At 45.9% G+C, this 16,541-nt stretch overlaps 1 protein-coding gene across 1 annotated transcript in view; it reads left to right on the top strand.

Annotated features, from left to right (window-relative positions):
* Positions 1-16,541, top strand: part of LOC117360717 (band 4.1-like protein 5) — a 166,879-nt gene that overhangs the window by 29,775 nt on the left and 120,563 nt on the right. The window lies entirely within an intron of this gene.

Below are 16,541 nucleotides of genomic sequence, written 5' to 3'. Positions count from 1 at the left end.
AAACTTTAAGTTTCTACAAGCAACACGTGCTTGTGAGACGTCCGTACCGGGGCTCTGTCTGATGACATCACCCACTAGTGAGAATAGCTGCCTGCTGTCCCTGGATAACAACTGTTACGGTAAGTAACATTGCTTTATGGGAGTGTGACAAATTTCCTAAAACCCCGTATTTTTAAGCCTCCTAATATCCCGCTCCTTTAATTTCAGTGGTACAGAGGTGACTGGACTGCGCCTGATTAACTTCTGTAATGTCACTTTTAACAGCCCTTGTTTGTAGGATTATTGCAGGGATGTGGTCTCATCGTTGTTACCTCCTCATTGACTGATATTTTCTAGAACAGCTAAGTGGGTGCTACCTTGCGTCTCTTCATGATGGTTTGAGGAGGCCCTGCTCTGCTCTTGTAATTGGGGGTGGGGGGAAATACTGGAATATGGTTGTGGTGTTTTGGAGTTGATAGGGTTTTGGGGTTTTTTTTGCTAGTTGTGTTGCCTACAAGATACCCATAAAATGGATTCCATGGAAGGAGTAGCTTAGTGGTTAGAGCTCCAGCCTCGTCACCCTGAAGTTCTGGGTTCAAATCCCACACTGCTTCTTGTGACCCTGGCAAATCACTCAATCCTCTGTTGCCCCAGGTATATTAGATAGATTGTGAGCCCTCCGGGGAAATGCTTGAGTACCTGATTATAAACCACTTAGATAACCTTGATAGGTGGTATATAAATAATATACTGTATTGGTTCTTCATCTCTGTAAAGAAGGCCTGAGAGCTCAGGCTTGTTGTCCCTTTATGATCGTGCAGGAAACTCACCAATTGCTTATTTAATGCTTCTGTTTCATTAATATGTTACTTTGCAAAATGACCACCACATTCATGGCAGAAATGTTTTTTTGGGCAGGTGGATTTGACATTATGAATAGATTAATGGCATAAAACTTTTAAACATTACATGAATAATACAGCTGGGAGTGTGTGGCGCAGTGGTTAAAGCTACAGCCTCAGCACCCATGCTGCTCCTTGTGACCCTGGGCAAGTCACTTAATCCCCCCCATTGCCCCAGGTACATTAGATAGATTGTGAACCCACCATGACAGACAGGGAAAAATGCTTGAATACCTGAATAAATTCATGTAAACCGTTCTGAGCTCCCCTGGGAAAACGGTATAGAAAATTGAATAAATATATAGTGTGAAAAGCTTCAGCCTCTGAAAACCAAAGCTGGTATTGTGACATCATAATGCCTCATTCCACCAATGCCTAAGAGCCAACCTCATCAGTGATGTCATAATGACTTGATTGTTCTTTACTTGGCTCACTTTTACTACATTTTTATTTCAAAGAGTGATGCAGTGGTTAAAGCTACAGCCTCAGCACCCTGTGGTTGTGGGTTCAAACCCACGCTGCTCCTTGTGACCCTGGGCAAGTCACTTAATCCCCCATTACCTGAGGTACTTTAGATAGATTCTGAGTCCACCAGGACAAACAGGGAAAAATGCTTGAGTACCTGAATAAATTCAAGTAAACCATTCTGAGCTCCTGGGAGAACGGTATAGAACATTGAACAAATAAAGAAATAATATGACTACATAATTGAAAACTAAGCCTTATTTCATGATTAAGTGGTTGATCATTAGAATGATCTTCCACTGCAGGTAATTGAGACCAGCAGCGTACTTGATTTTAAGAAAAAATGGGATAAGCACGTGGGATCACTTAAGGGGGTGGGACATTAGAGTGGGCAGACTTGTTGGGCCGTGGCCCTTTTCTGCCGTCATATTCTATGTATCTAAATTTTGGACTATAATGTATCTTAAATAGAAAACTATCTTTAGGTAGATTTTTCTTCAAAAAATCCAATTTAAATAAAATCTGATTTAAAATTTATGTATTTTTTAATTTTAAATCATAGATTTTTATCCACCCTGGTTTTTGGTCATGTTTTGGGAAAGGAGTTCAGTTGTAACAATCTTTTACTGGGAAGGCATGATACAAGACATCCTTTGTAATTGCACAGGGTGTATTTTTCTTTAATCTCATTCCAGTATAGCCTGGCTATTGCTATAGCAATTCTGTGATTGAGAGGCATAGTAGACCATCACCTCACCTAAGCTCACCAAAAATGTGACTCTCTTTCCCCCCCCCCCCCCCCCTTAAGCCAGCCGGCAGGTGTTGCCAGTGGATGTGTCCTCCTCACTGGATCTTTATCCCCTTATTGACTCAAAAGTTCAGGCACAGGGTTATGGGATCCAAACCAAGACTCCCATCGGGCAGTTTCCCTAGTATATGCATGTCCAAGGTTCTGTACCATGTTTCTCCTGTTCAAAAGTTCACGCTCTGCCTCCTTGCTGATGCTCGAGTTTGATGTGTGTGGGGTTTGTTCAGCCAGTAGGCCAAATTAGGAGCTTGCATAGGGTTGGAAAGAGCAGCTGCAGTTCAATAGGACCAGACAGGTAACACAAACTTTCTGCGAGGAGGGTGAGCAGTATTTTCAGAGAACCATTGTCCCAGGTTGTAGGAAATTGCTCTACTATTTATCATTCCTATGGTACTGAAAGGCATATGCAGTACTGTACATTTAACATTCAATAGACGGGCCCTGCTCAGAAGAGCTTACATGACACGGTGACAAAATTCATTACCGTTCCCGTCCCCGCAGATAACCGCGGGAAACCATCTTCATGTCATTCTTTAAGGAGAGAGGAAAGAATCAGAGTATACCGTATTTTCACGCAGATAACGCGCACCCGTGTAAAACGCGCACACGGGTATAGCGCGCAGAAACCACGATTTTATGTACAAAAACTTTTGTATACCGCGCATGCAGCCCGACTGTCCTTTCGCCCGCCCCGACTCTCCTCTGGCCACCCCGACTCTCCTTTCGCCCTCCCCGACTCTCCGTGCGCTGTCCCGACTATCCGTTCACCCTCCCTGACTTTCCGTGCACTGCCCCGCCTCTCCGTGCGCTCCCATGTGCCTCAGGCCGCGCCCCCAGGTGGGACCTAAGGCTCCAGGGCCTATTCTGATTGGCCCACGCGCCTTAGGCCCCACCAGTAGGCGGAGCTTTGGGACGGATGGGCCAATCCGGCCTCATTCCGTCGTTGGCTGCCTGCCGGACAGGCGGGTTTGGCTCCCGTCTGTCCGGCCAACTACCAAAGGTACGGGGAAGGGGGGTTGGGGTGTCGTGGGGGTCGGCCAGGGGGGTCGCGGGTCGGCTGGGGGGGGGCGGTCGGAGGTTCTTGGGGGGGGGGCGGTCGTTGGAGGGAGGGGGGTTTGCGTCGAGGGCAGGAGGGCCTGGGATCCCTCCTGCCCGTAATGTAGTGGGGGTAGGGGGTCGCTGTGGCCAGGAGGGTTTGGGCTCCCTCCTGGCCCGATATTGTCGGGGAGTTGGGGAGTCGGCCGGGCAAGAGGGCTTGGGCTCCCTCTTGCTCCGATTGCTGGTGCGGGTGGGAGCGCATGCGAGCGGTCGTTCGGGGTGGGGGTGCGAGCGGTCCTGCTGGGGGGGGAATCGGGCATCGGGCGGGGTGGGAACTATGTAAAAAAAATTTTGTATACCGCGCTCACGCGTATAACGCACGAGGGGTATGCGCGGTAGGTAAAAACGCGTATAACGCGCGCGTTATATGCGTGAAAATACGGTAATTGGGCACAACCACTGACCCGCAAGCTTTGCTTTGAAGAATGCTGGTGTAGAAGGACTGAGGTTGAAATAGACACTAGAAAATGACATGGGGTTATTTCCCGCGGTTATTCCCGGGGACGGGAACGGTGATGAATTTTGTCACCGTGTCATTCTCTACTTACAATCTTGGGTTGGGGAATTTCTAGCAGAAGGAATAAGACGATGAGCATAGGTTTCTGACGGTGAGTGGGAGTTAGGACTGAAAACGGCTTCAAAAAAAGTGGCCTTTTAGCTTGGATTTGAACACTGCTAGAGACAGAGATTGATGTATTGAGTCTGGCAGCTTTTGCAGGCATACCGTGTGGCAAAAAAAGAAGGGATGGAGTCTGGAGTTGGCGATGGAGGAGAAGAGCACAGAGAAGGACTTATCTGAGGAATGGATTTCATAGGGGGAGGGAGGAGCATGGGGGAGAAGAGCAAGAAACGATACTGAGGGGTTACAGAGTGACTGCATTTGTAAGTCAGTAAAGAGGAGTTTGAACTGTATTCGGAAATGAATGGGGAGCCAATGAAGTGACTTGAACGGGGTAATGTGAGCGCGACAGCTCTTGCGGAATATGTTATACATAAAGCAAAGTTTAATACAGTACTCCCCCGGTCATTTGTGGTCCCGGTCATTCGCGGTATTTTCAGACCGTGAATGACCGGGCAGGAGAGAGCAGCTGGAGCGCCTGCGAGTGAAGGAAATCACTCGCGGTATGCTCCGACCGCCTCTTCCTGCATTAAATCAGGAGCTGCTTTGACACGCAGCTCTTGATTGGCGAGGCCCGACTTTAGTGCAGGAAGAGGCGGTCGGAGCATACCGTGAGTGATTTCCTTCACTCGCAAGCGCTCCGGCTGCCCTCTCATGTCTCCCCTGCTAAAAAACGTATTTGCGATTTTTCAAGATTCACGGGGGTTCCTGGAACTGAACCCCCGCAAATATCGAGGAGTACTGTACAGTGGTACCTTGGATTACGAGCATAATCCGTTCCAGGAAGCATGCTCGTAATCCAAAATGCTCGTTTATCAAAGCGAGTTTCCCCATAGGAAATAATGGAAACTCGCTTTGATAGGTTCCCACCCCCCACCCCCGAGGCCAGCAGCGCTGCTCCCCCCCCACACGAGAACCGGCATTGCTCCCCGCGAACCGGCACCCTCCCCCCCGCGATCTGCAACCCCCCGCCGCCATCAGGCATCCCCCTGCCGCCTTCGGGCACCCCCCCCCCCCCGCGACCTGAGGTCCCCCCAACCCACCCGAACCCTCTTCTTACTTTATTGTAGCCTCCGCAGCGGCACCGGCATCAGCATGTCCTATGCGTGGTGCCGGTGCCCGAAGATCTGCTTCCTGTGCTGGGCCTGAGAGTTCACGTTCGACGTGAACTCTCAGGCCCAGCACAGGAAGCAGATCTTCAGGCACCGGCACGCACAGGACATGCTGATGCCGGTGCCGCTGCGGAGGCTACAGAAAAGTAAGAAGAGGGTTCGGGTGGGTTGGGGGGACCTCAGGTTGCGGCGGGGGGGTGCCCAATGGCGGCGGGGGGAGGGAGGGTGCCGGTTCTCGGGGGGGGGTGGCGCTCGTACAGCGAGGCAAGCTCGGTTTACGAGGCACCAAATTTGCGAATGTTTTGCTCGTCTTGCAAAACACTCGCAAACCGGTGCACTCGGAAACCGAGATACCACTGTATTTGGAAATATGATTCAATTATGTCTTTACAAGATTACTCTGGGAGAGACTGTTCAGGGCGATTAATGATTTGAGTTTGATTATCAAAGTCTGAGGGAAGGAAGCTGCTCAGCTTGAAGATTGGCATAAGGCTAAAGATCCAGCTGAACACCTAATACCTTTGCAGCACCACTGTAAACATGCAGCAGTTGAGACCGGCTTGTCCCACGGGAGTGCCCCAGATTCACTTCCTGTTACCAGTTAACCCAAAAGAAATACAAAACCTTTTGTGCACCTTTCACCATGCTGACTTGTTAGTTCTGGAGGAGCTGTTTTGGAGCCTGCCTTTCATCTTTTGCAAGAACCAGACCTATCACTGTTGTGGCATCTTCAGAGCCATACTGAAATATTCAAATTTGACAGGTCTATTTTTAAATGGCTTGTGTTCATGCTTGGTTTGTTGTGAAATGTCTCCAGTCCTTTATTAATCCGTGATGAGACATGACACTGTGTGAGATCTTTGGGGGGGATTAGCACGTCTTGGTTACATCTAACTGAAAGGTAATTGCTTTGTAGCCAGCTTGAAACATAAGTATTGTTATCACAAAGACATTGAAAACTAGAGCAGTACAAAAGCTACTTTCTGAAATTTTTGCAAGACCTTCAGAAGTGCCTTTCAGGAGCTCAAAGCTTTTGCTTTTTTTTTTTTTTTTTTTTTTTTTTTTTATTATTTATTTATGATTTTTGTATAACCAATGAAAATGGTACAGAGAAATACTGAAATACACATATTAAGTCAATACAGACTAAAAACAATATACAGGCAATATACTCATTATTATAGTCCTCAAATGGGGAGGAAGGCAAGACAAAGAAAACCCCCTGGGGAAAAGGGATATACCAAAAACATAAAGGAAATAGCAGTACTTAGATATTAACCTACTATTAAACTAAATTCCGCTCTAAATCACTTGATTCATTCTGGCTGCAATGGAGTCCCTTTACTCTCTAAGAAAAAACCTAATTGGGCAGGCTCAAAAAATATATATTTATTCCCTTGATAGGTAATAAAACATTTACAAGGAAATCTTAACTGAAAAATTGCCCCCAATGAAATAACTTTAGGACGATATTGCAAAAATTCTTTCCTCCTGGATTGTGTCCATTTCGAGACGTCAGGAAATATATATACCCTTTCACCTAAAAAGGTGACTTGTTTCAACTTAAAGTATAATTTCAACAGCATTTCTTTATCTTGTAAGAATACAAGGGAAACTAGTAATGTTGCCCGACCCAGCAATTCAATTTCAGAGGATTGCAATATTGCTGATACATCTAATTGCTCAGTTCCACCTTCTAATACTTTTTCTTTTTGAGCATTTTTTAAATAATAAATTTTCTGTATAGGTGGAAGATTCAATTCTGATATTTTTAAAACTGTGGTCATAAAGTTCTTGAAGAGTTCCTGGGAGGACATAAATTTTGCTATAGGAAAATTAAGAATCCTAAGATTCAGATTTTTTTGCTGATTTTCCAAATTTTCTATCTTCCTCAGAAACATCATTCTATCAGTCATTTGTTTGGTCTGCAAATTTTTATTCTCAGTTGTTAGTTTTTCTAGTTTAGAGAAGTCAATCTTCTGCTGTTGAACTGATGTCTCCAAAAGGGTTATCCTGGAAGAGGTATTTAAAGTAACAGAAATAAAGTTTGTACAAACCGAGTGCAGGTTTTCAATTGCAGACCATATAGAGTCAAGGGTCACTGCCTGTGGTTTCTCCAGCGGCTTGAGGGGGGGGGGGGGAGATAACTGCCAGGTTCCCATAGGCTAAGTCTCCAGAGATCAAACTCCGGGCTCCCTCACCCTCCCCACCGCTGGTTCCTTCAGGATTAACGCTCCCGTGTTGCAACGATTCCTGTGCCAGAATCGGCAGTGCTGTAATCACATCCGGGTCAGCCTCGGGTGCAGTATGCGTCATGCTCGATGTGGTCGGCATGTCCTCCAACTGCGACCGCTCTCCCGAAGTTTCGCCGGGCATTGGGGGCGTGTGCGGTCCTCATGGGCTCAGCGAAAGTTCGCCGTCCAAGCTGTGATCCACCCCAATCACAGCAGCAGATACGCCCGGTAAGTAGGTTGGGACTGCATATGATGTTATAGCAGTCTGTCGTGGGGTTGAAGAGCCAGATAAAGGTGGAGGAAAACCTCTCTGTTTTCCCCTTCTTTTAGGCATCGAAGAAAGATATTTGAGCAATATAACCCGAAAAAAATTGCCGTGGGAAGAGGAGCTCTCAAACCAACGTCTGCTCAAATCGCCATCCCAAAGCTTTTGCTTCACAAAAATCTGTGCATTCAAGTTGTTGTCAGATCTGCTTTTCTGTTAATTTCTTAATACTACTTAAATCTTCTAAATTCAAGTGAACTATAATAAACTTGATATGTCACACACAATTCATAAGTTTCTTAAATATTTAAACTTAGCTTAGTTTAATTCATTCTTTCAGCATCAAGAGGGGACTTGTCATTCTGACATGTTTCGCCCTATGGCTTCTTCAAGGAAGTTTCTCCTCCCCCCCCCCCCCAATCAATTTCACTCTGCACTGTCCCAACTCGGGGCTAGATGCACTAAAGATACTGACTCGATCACTGTTGGCCAATTCTCTGGCTGATTCTCCAGCAATCGATGCAGAGGGAGGTGCCTGATTAACTCAGATGCCTATGGCCCTACCCCTTGGGAAGAGAAAGGCCTGTCATTTAGACAGGCGGGCCCAAAGCAGGAGCCAGAGAGCAGGCTTCCTGCTTCCAATGTTTTAAAAAGGTACAGGGGTAGGGGAGAGGTGTTCGATGGCAGAGGGGAGTGGGCATCCCTCCTGCCATGTTTGGAGAGGGGCAGTGACTCCAGGGTGCCATAGTACAGGGGTGTTCTTGGCAGGAGGGATTGGGCATCTCTCCTGACATTTGGGGGGGGGGGGGGGTGGAGATGGTGGCTGGGGAGGCTTTTTTTTTTTTAATGGGACAGATTGTGTGTGTGTGTGTGTGTAACGCACACACATCTGTGCCATTAAAAAATAAAAAGAAGACCTAACAGCAGTGACAGGAGGCTGCTTCCCCTGTTGCTGCTGTTAGTGCTCTGTGCATGTGTCAATCGCTCATTGAACGATCTGTTGCGCAACTTTTGTTTCAAACTTGATAGCGCATTAATCACTGCTGGAGAATCGGCCAGAGAATTGCCCAACAGCGGTCGAGTCTATATCTCTAGTGCGTCTAGCCCTGAGTCGGGACGTTGCGGAGTGAAATTGATGGGGGGACTTCCTTGAAGAAGCCATAGGGCAAAACATGTCAGAATGACAGCTGTGGGTCCCAGCAAACAGGTGTCATGAAATAATATTTAATGTGTGAGAAGACCTCAGTGTGGATTAAATAGTCAGGTGCAGTTCAATACTATAATCCATGTGCAGGCGCCAGCCCAACACACCACACCATCATCGAGTCTTCACGTGTGTAACGTGAAAAAGTGAAAATATAGTGTAATCACACTTAATAATTAACAAAAAATATATTTCCGTGCGCTCGCCAAAGCTGTGCCCACACAGTCGGCAAAACAGGAGTACTCCATAAGCATAAAAGAGAAAAAAAAATCACTTATCTCAATAGGAGCTCCATAAACATCAGGACTCCCAGAGATGCTAAAGGGCAAAAAAAGACCAAAGCAAGGCTGCGAATGAAAGAGACCGCTTAAAGGTAGATGGTTCAACTGAGCTTCACTTTTGGATAAACATCCTTCTTCAGGAACCCTTAAATTTTGAGAGCTTAGAGCACAAGCAGCAGGAAACACGCTGGAAATACAGTGAGTCAGAGGCAATTGAGAGGCAAAACTGAGTGCATGCATTTTGAACAAGACACCGGAAGAGACGTCACTAAAAGGTCACAGGTCAAAAATCAGATTATAGTATTCCAATATTTTCATTAAGACCTGCGAGAAAGATGGAATGAAGTTCGAAAATCCAGTATTGTTCACGATATTGAATATATCGTTTTTTTGTTGCCAATGAAATTGGGAGGTAAAGAATCGATAATGAAACATCTCAGTTAGTCAAACGTATGATGGAATTGCAAGTAATAAGGAATCATGGGAGCTGTAGTCGTAGCTGTGTGTAGCCTGCTCTTATGTTCTATCAGACGAGTTTTAATGCATCTGAATGTATGGCCCACACAAAGCAACTGACAAGGGCAGATGATTATATACACAGCCCAGGAGGTGATGCAAGATGTTTGTTGCTTAAGAACATAGGGGTTATTTTTCTTGTTGTTGTTGTTTGAAGATTACTCCATGTGCTGCAGGTTAAAAAGTATTGTACATGATACAGGAGCCACAAGGATGGTGGCTCTGTAGAGAACCTTCTTGAGGCTGGACCAAAGCTCTCCTATAATTCAATAAGTTACCCAAATTTTTAGTTCTTTTGTACGCAATGCAGGGGCCTTTGCTGAATGTTTGGTGAACTGAAAGTACATGCCAATGGCGGCGAATGCTAGCAGCTGCTACCTTGGCTGATCTGTCTGAATGAGTTAAAACACTAACTTGTTTCTCCAACGGAACCTTAGATTGATTTTGAAGAAGTAAGGCAGGATCAGCAAATAAAATCCGATGATAAGCTTGTTTTATAATAATAATAATAACTTTATTTTTCTATACCGCCATAGTCAGGCGACTTCGAGGCGGTTTACATTGTAAGAAGGCTGGACATTCAGCGAGTAACAAAAGGTCTTAATACAATACAATAAGTCTACTTACATTACAGTACAATGAGTCTAAATACAATACAATAAGTCAAATACTATACAATAATCTAAATGGGAAACTTACGTACTAGTTGGAGTTCTATGGGTTATGAGTACCTGAATATTTAGTACTTACATATTAATTGGAGTTCTATTGGTAGAGACTACCTGAATACATGAAAGGAGCTTCTTGAGAGCAAGAAAAGGTGTTTACAGGGGGGAAGTCCTAGGGAGGGAGGGGACAGTTTTAGTCAATGAATTTGGCGAAAGGGCGGTTTTGATCGATTTTCGGAATGCACTGTATGTCAGATTGGGTTCGTTTATGTAGTTTTTCAGCCAAACTTGCTGTCTGTTCGCTTGGAACTTAAAGGTTCTGTCCAGGAATGATTTGTATCTGCAGCCTGTAATCTTTGGATATGCAAAGATGTTTTTGTTTCTGGTTGCTCGTGTGGGGTTATGTAGGATGAAGTGAGTTTGTAGGTAAGAAGGTGCTAGTCCCCAGGCTTGCCTGAAACAGGTGCAAGCAAATTTGAATAATATTCGCGCTTCTATTGGTAGCCAATGCAGCTTTTTATAGTAGGGGCTGATGTGGTCGCTTTTTCTGAGTCCGAAAATTAGGCGAACGGCGGTGTTTTGTATTATGGTCCAAGATGGATAGTTACGACCCTTGAACCTAGCTTTCAATATCTTAGCTTCTTTTTTTATATTCTTGCACTGTAGACTAGAGCAGTGTTCTTCAACCTTTTTACACCCGTGGACCGGCAGAAATAAAAGAATTATTTTGTGGACCGGCAAACTACTAGGACTAAAATTTAAAAACCCCGTTTACGCCCCATCTCTGCGAGCTCGGTCCCCGCAAACTATCTGATCCCATCTGCACAAGCCGCAATTATGATTTTATATTGAACGTATTTTATTAAAGTATAAAAAGAAACAATATTCTGAACAATTGTGATTTTATAAATACAAATATACAGAGCACAGACCAACAAAACCCCTGTCTCCCCTCCCCTTCACATATATCCCCTCTACTATCAAGAAAACTGAACAAGCCAAGTTATTATAGAATGCTACATAGAAATATCATGCTAACAGAATACTGCAGTCCCCAGTTATGTCTCTAGCAGGATATATTCTAATGACAAAATAGAAATAAAATTATTTTTTTCTACCTTTTGTTGTCTCTGGTTTCTGCTTTCATCTTCTTTTCCTTCCAGCATCTGCCCGTTCCATCCAATGTCTGCCCTCTCCCCCTTCCATATGTATCTGACTTCTTTCTATGCCCCTCTTCCTTGTCCATCCTCCTCTCTCCTTTTTACATCATTCATTCCAGCTTCACTGCCTTCTTCATTTTTATCTCTCTTACACCAGATCTAGCATCTTTATCCCTCTCTTATTTCTCTGCTGACCCCCTTTCCAACATCAATATCTCTCTACTTTCTCATTCCTCTCTCTCATCTGATCTCTCCATTCCACCCTGACCCCTTCCCCTCCTGTAATCTCCCTGCCAGCTGTTTCCTTCCTTTTTTCTTTCTCCCTACCCTCCTCCCTCTATCCAACATTAACTCTCTTCCCATCCCTTTCCCTCCTCCCTCCCAGCAGCATCTCTCCTTCTTCTCCCTTCCTTCCTCCCTCTATCCAACATTAACTCTCTTCCCATCCCTTTCCCTTCTCCCCTCCCAGCAGCATCTCTCCTTCTTCTCCCTTCCCTCCTCCCTCTATCCAACAGTAACTCTCTTCCCATCCCTTTCCCTCCTCCCCTTCCAGCAGCATCTCTCCTTCTAACTCCCTTCAAGTCCAGTAACAGCTCTCCCTTTTCCAGACCTTCCCAGCCTCCTACAGTGGCTTCCTCCCCTTCCAGCAGCTCCCGGTACTTGCCTGCAGGAAGTTGCCGGTAAATCACTGCCCTGGCAAATTGGAGAGCTGGTGGGAGGGGAGACAGCCACTGTGAAGGCTCCCCAGGATCTTGTTTGCACACGCTGACCATCTCCCTCCACCTGCACCTGAATCTGCAGTTTTCTCCGGTATAATCGCAACTTCCCCACGGCCCTCTTCAGCAACTCGGCAGGGGCGGCGATCAAGACACGCTGCCGATGTCGGGACCTTCACTCTCTGAGTCCCGCCTATTTTGTTTCCACTTCCTGTTTCTGAATAGGCGAGACTCACAGAGGGAAGGCCCCGACATTGGCAGCCTATCTCGATCGCCTGAGGCCTGGAGGAACATTAATCAGCAGGAACCGCAGTCGGGAGGAAATTTAACTGCCGACTTGATCTCGCCGGCCCTGCGCGGACCGGCAGAAATTTTCTGCGGACCGGCATCGGTCTGCGGACCGGCGGTTGAAGAACTGTGGACTAGAGCAAATTCTGCAAAGTCACAGAAATTGACTTATGGGTAATGCTTGTTTTAAATGTGTAGGATGACTGCTGTCATATCTGAGGTAAGTATTCTTCTCAATAGATTTCCGGTAAACAATAGAAATAAGACAGTTATCTTGATAGATGATTTTGGTATCCAAAAAGGTGACAGACTGAGTACTGTGTTCCATGGTAAATTTAAGATTGACATCCAAGCTGTTAATCCATGTCTTGAACTGAATAAGAGAATCCCTTGTGTCGATCCAGATAAAAAAGATATCAATGTATCTGGACTAGACACGAATGTGTTTGAACCAGTCCGAACTATAGAGGAAAGTTTCCTCAAAGCAAGTGGCATACAGGTTGGCCATGCTCAGAGCCATGGCAGTGCCCATGGCTACTCCATGGAGTTGCAAATAGAAGATCTCATATTGAAAAAAGTTAAATCTAAGGCACAAGAAGGAAGTTTGGATGTCTTTCAAACATGCCAGTAGTGTTCATCCTTCGTGACTCATTCCTGCTGTTTAGTTATAAACTTAGAAGCAAACAGGTAGTTTGAAACCTCCCTTTGTACTTTTGGTGTGTTGACTTGACCATGTGATCACTATAGCCGACCATGTGATCACTATTAGCCAATCATGTAGCTGCACTGTAAAATGTCTTGATGAGTGTTTACAATTCATCAGATGAATTGTGCAATATTTTTGCAGCAAGAAGGATCTCTTTCCATAGGCCTGTGGTTGCATTTGCGGTATATCAAATAAATTGAAACTTGAATACACAATGAGATGATTTATTTATTTATTTAAAACACTAGTCTTATAGCCCATTACATTAACGGGTGCTAGAATATATGTGTGTGTGTCTCTCTTTATTTCTTTTTCTCTCTCTCTCCTTAGCCGCTTTCTTTCTTTCTGTTTTTCTTTTTCCTTGGCTGTCCATCACCATCCCTTGCCTGCTCCCCCTGTCCATTCTCCCTTCCTTTTACCTCCCCTGTGTCCACCACCACCCCTTCACAGCTCTCCTTATGCAGCAACAGCCCTTCTCCCTTTGTTTTACCTCCCCCCTGTCCAGCAGCACCTTCCTTCTCCCCCTGTCCAACATTAGGCCTCCGTTCCTTTTTCTTCACACACCCCCTGTCCATCAGCACCTCTTTCCTTCTCCCCCTGTCCAGCAGTAGGCGTCCCTTCCTTTTTCTCCCCCCCTCCTCCTTCTTATCCCTATGATACAGTTACCTTGCTCTGCCCCTGATCAAAGGTTCCCGACAGCTGCCCAGTTGCACCCATTGGAAAAGTTCCCTCTGCGGCATCCCGCACCCCTCCTGACGCGACTCCCGCTGTCTTTCTTTCTTTCTGTCTGTCTCTGTCTCTGTCCCTGGCCCCCTTTGTCTGTTTGATTTCTGTATATCTCCCTGCACCTGTGTCTGTTCCCTGTGCACCTGCCCCTGTGTCTTTCTGTCTCCCTTCCTCCCTCTGTCTGTCTGTCCAAAGCAGCATTCCCTCCCCCTTCCATTTCCCTCCCCCCACACCAGTTCCCTGTGCAGCAGCATTATTGTTTCCTCTACCCCCTTTCCCTTCCCACAGTCCCGACTACAAATGCGGGCCCGAGTCCTTTGCCACCCCCCCTTCCCTTCCCGCGAGTCTGACTACACATGGCGATTCAAGCAGCGTGTCCAGCAGTCTTCACACGCTGCTTCGGGTCCTTCTACTAGCCTGATTTACTCTGGCACATCCGGAGCAAATCAGGGCAGTAGAAGGGCCCGAAGCAGCATGTGAAAACTGCTGGACACGCTTCTTAAATCGCCAGTCAGGGCCGCGGTAAGGGAAGGGGGGGGCGGCAAAGGACTCGGGTGCCGGGCAACGGAAATCTTCTTCTACCTTGCCTCTCCTCCACCGTCGGGAGTCAGCGCCAGGAGCTTTAACGGCTGGTGGTTCCGCGTTGAAACAATCCCGCGCCTCTTTGAAAACTGTCACGCCGCTGGAGCCGGGAGGCGACGGAGAGGGCAGGGGGTGAGACGCACATGCGCACTTCTAGCTACAGCTCATGGAAAACGGACGCACGCTTAGGAAATGCGCATGCGTGGCTTACCGTTTTATTATATTAGATTTTTAATCTTTCTTTATCCAAGGCAGCTTACAAATCTCCATACATAATAAAATAGGCAAAAAAGACATACCATATTTTTCGCTCTATAAGACACACCCACCTGTAGAGGAGGAAAATCCAAGAAAAAAAAATTTCCACCGCCCTGCCCTGTACCTCTTCTGGTGGTCTAGTGGTAGGCCGGGATAGGGTCTTATAGAGCGAAAAACCTGTGGCAGCGTAGGCACCCCCCCTCCCTCTTAGGCAGCCCCTGGTACCTTTTTAAAAAATCTGTTGGAGCTTTCCATGCTCCTGCCCGTCTCCCTCGCTGGGCAGAGCGGCGCAGAAGGCAGGCACGAGCTGTTCGCGTTCCTGCCTGGTCCGGTGCTACTCCCTGAATGGCTTCTGTCATTTCTCACGAGTCGCTGAAAGAACACAAGAGACACCACAAGCTATGCAACACAGAAAAATCAGCTGTAGCCTCCCATTTCAGGGAAACCGGTAATACAATTACATTTGAGAACACAAAAGTCTGGGAGAAAGAAGACCACTGGTGACCAAGAAGAATCAAAGAAGCAATACAGATAGCAAGACATCCCAAAAACTTCAATGGAGATAAAGGACTTTCCATTAACAAAGTATGGCAACTACTTGTCCAAAAGAAATTCAGCGCAAAAAGGACTGGGGCCGAGGTCAAACGCCTTCTCCCTCCAGCTAAAAGTATCCCCCACCCTTTTTTTCTGACAGAATTTAAAAATAAATATGACCAGAGACCTTCCCACCAGAATTTAAAATTATGTCCAGTGGACGTTCCCGTCAAAATTCAAATTTGTTACCAACTAAGTTTCCCGCCAAAATTCAAATTCATGACCAACGGTCCTCCCTGTTCTCAATAAGGTCACTATATATAAAGACAAACTGCAGGCCTCATGACAAACCCTGAAAAAAGCCACATCATGATGGCTGAAATGTCGGTTCTACCTACCCAGACGTGGCGAGACCCAGAAAACAGCAATAATCATGACACCAGCCACGGAGGCCTAAGAGAACAGATATATGAGAAATTATCAAACTGGTGTAGGTTCAGCTGCAGATGTTTTGCTGTCTCTGGAGGGCTCAGTCTGTTTCAACCTGATGCAGTAGATGGTTAACTGCCTAGTTTTGCCTAATGGTTATGCCGGCCCTGGAATAGGGAAATACATTCTCAGACAAGGAAGCCTGGTTGGCCCAACATTCTTATATACGAACAACGGCAGCCACAGAACTGATATAAAAACTTAAGAACATAAGAATTGCCATCCTGGGTCAGACCAAAAGTCCATCATGCCCAGTATCCTATTTCCAACAGTGGCCAGTCCAGTACCTAGCTAGATCCCAAGTAGCAAAACGGATTCTATGCTGCTTATCCTAAGAATAAGCAGTGGATTTCCCCAAGCCATCTCAATAAAGGCCTATGGACTTCTCTTTAAGGAAATCATCCAAACCTTTTTTGAACCCTGTTAAGCTAATGGATTTCACCATATTTTCTGACGATGAATTCCAGAGTTTAATTACACATCGCTGGTTTGTTTTAAATCTACTACTTAGTAGCTTCATCACACATCCCCTAGTTCTAGTATTTTTGGAAAGCGTGAACAAGCGACACATCTACCCTTTCCACTCCACTCATTATTTTATAGACCTCTGTCATATCACCCCTGAGTCGTCTCTTATCCAAGCTGGAGAGCCCTAACCACTTTAGCCTTTCCTCATAGGGAAGTTATCCCATCCCTTTTATCATTTTTGTCACCCTTCTCTGTCTTGTATTCATCTGAGTAGGGTTCAATGAAATTCTTGTGGGTAGGCTTATTTTAGCCAAGTCTGATGGTAGAAAACTTGATTACATCTTCTGTTAGGTTTACCAGTGTGACTGTACATTAAAGCAACCAGGATCCGCTCAGCTGGTAAGTCCCTCCTATCTGTGCCATTCTCTTCAACTGCCAACTCCAGACTCCGTCCCTTCTACCT

Source organism: Geotrypetes seraphini, chromosome 5 (genome assembly GCF_902459505.1).
Source record: "Geotrypetes seraphini chromosome 5, aGeoSer1.1, whole genome shotgun sequence".
In the NCBI taxonomy this organism is placed as follows: Eukaryota; Metazoa; Chordata; class Amphibia; order Gymnophiona; family Dermophiidae; genus Geotrypetes; species Geotrypetes seraphini.
The sequence above is the reverse complement of the archived record's forward strand: the minus strand, read 5'-3'. Positions and strand labels throughout refer to the sequence as shown.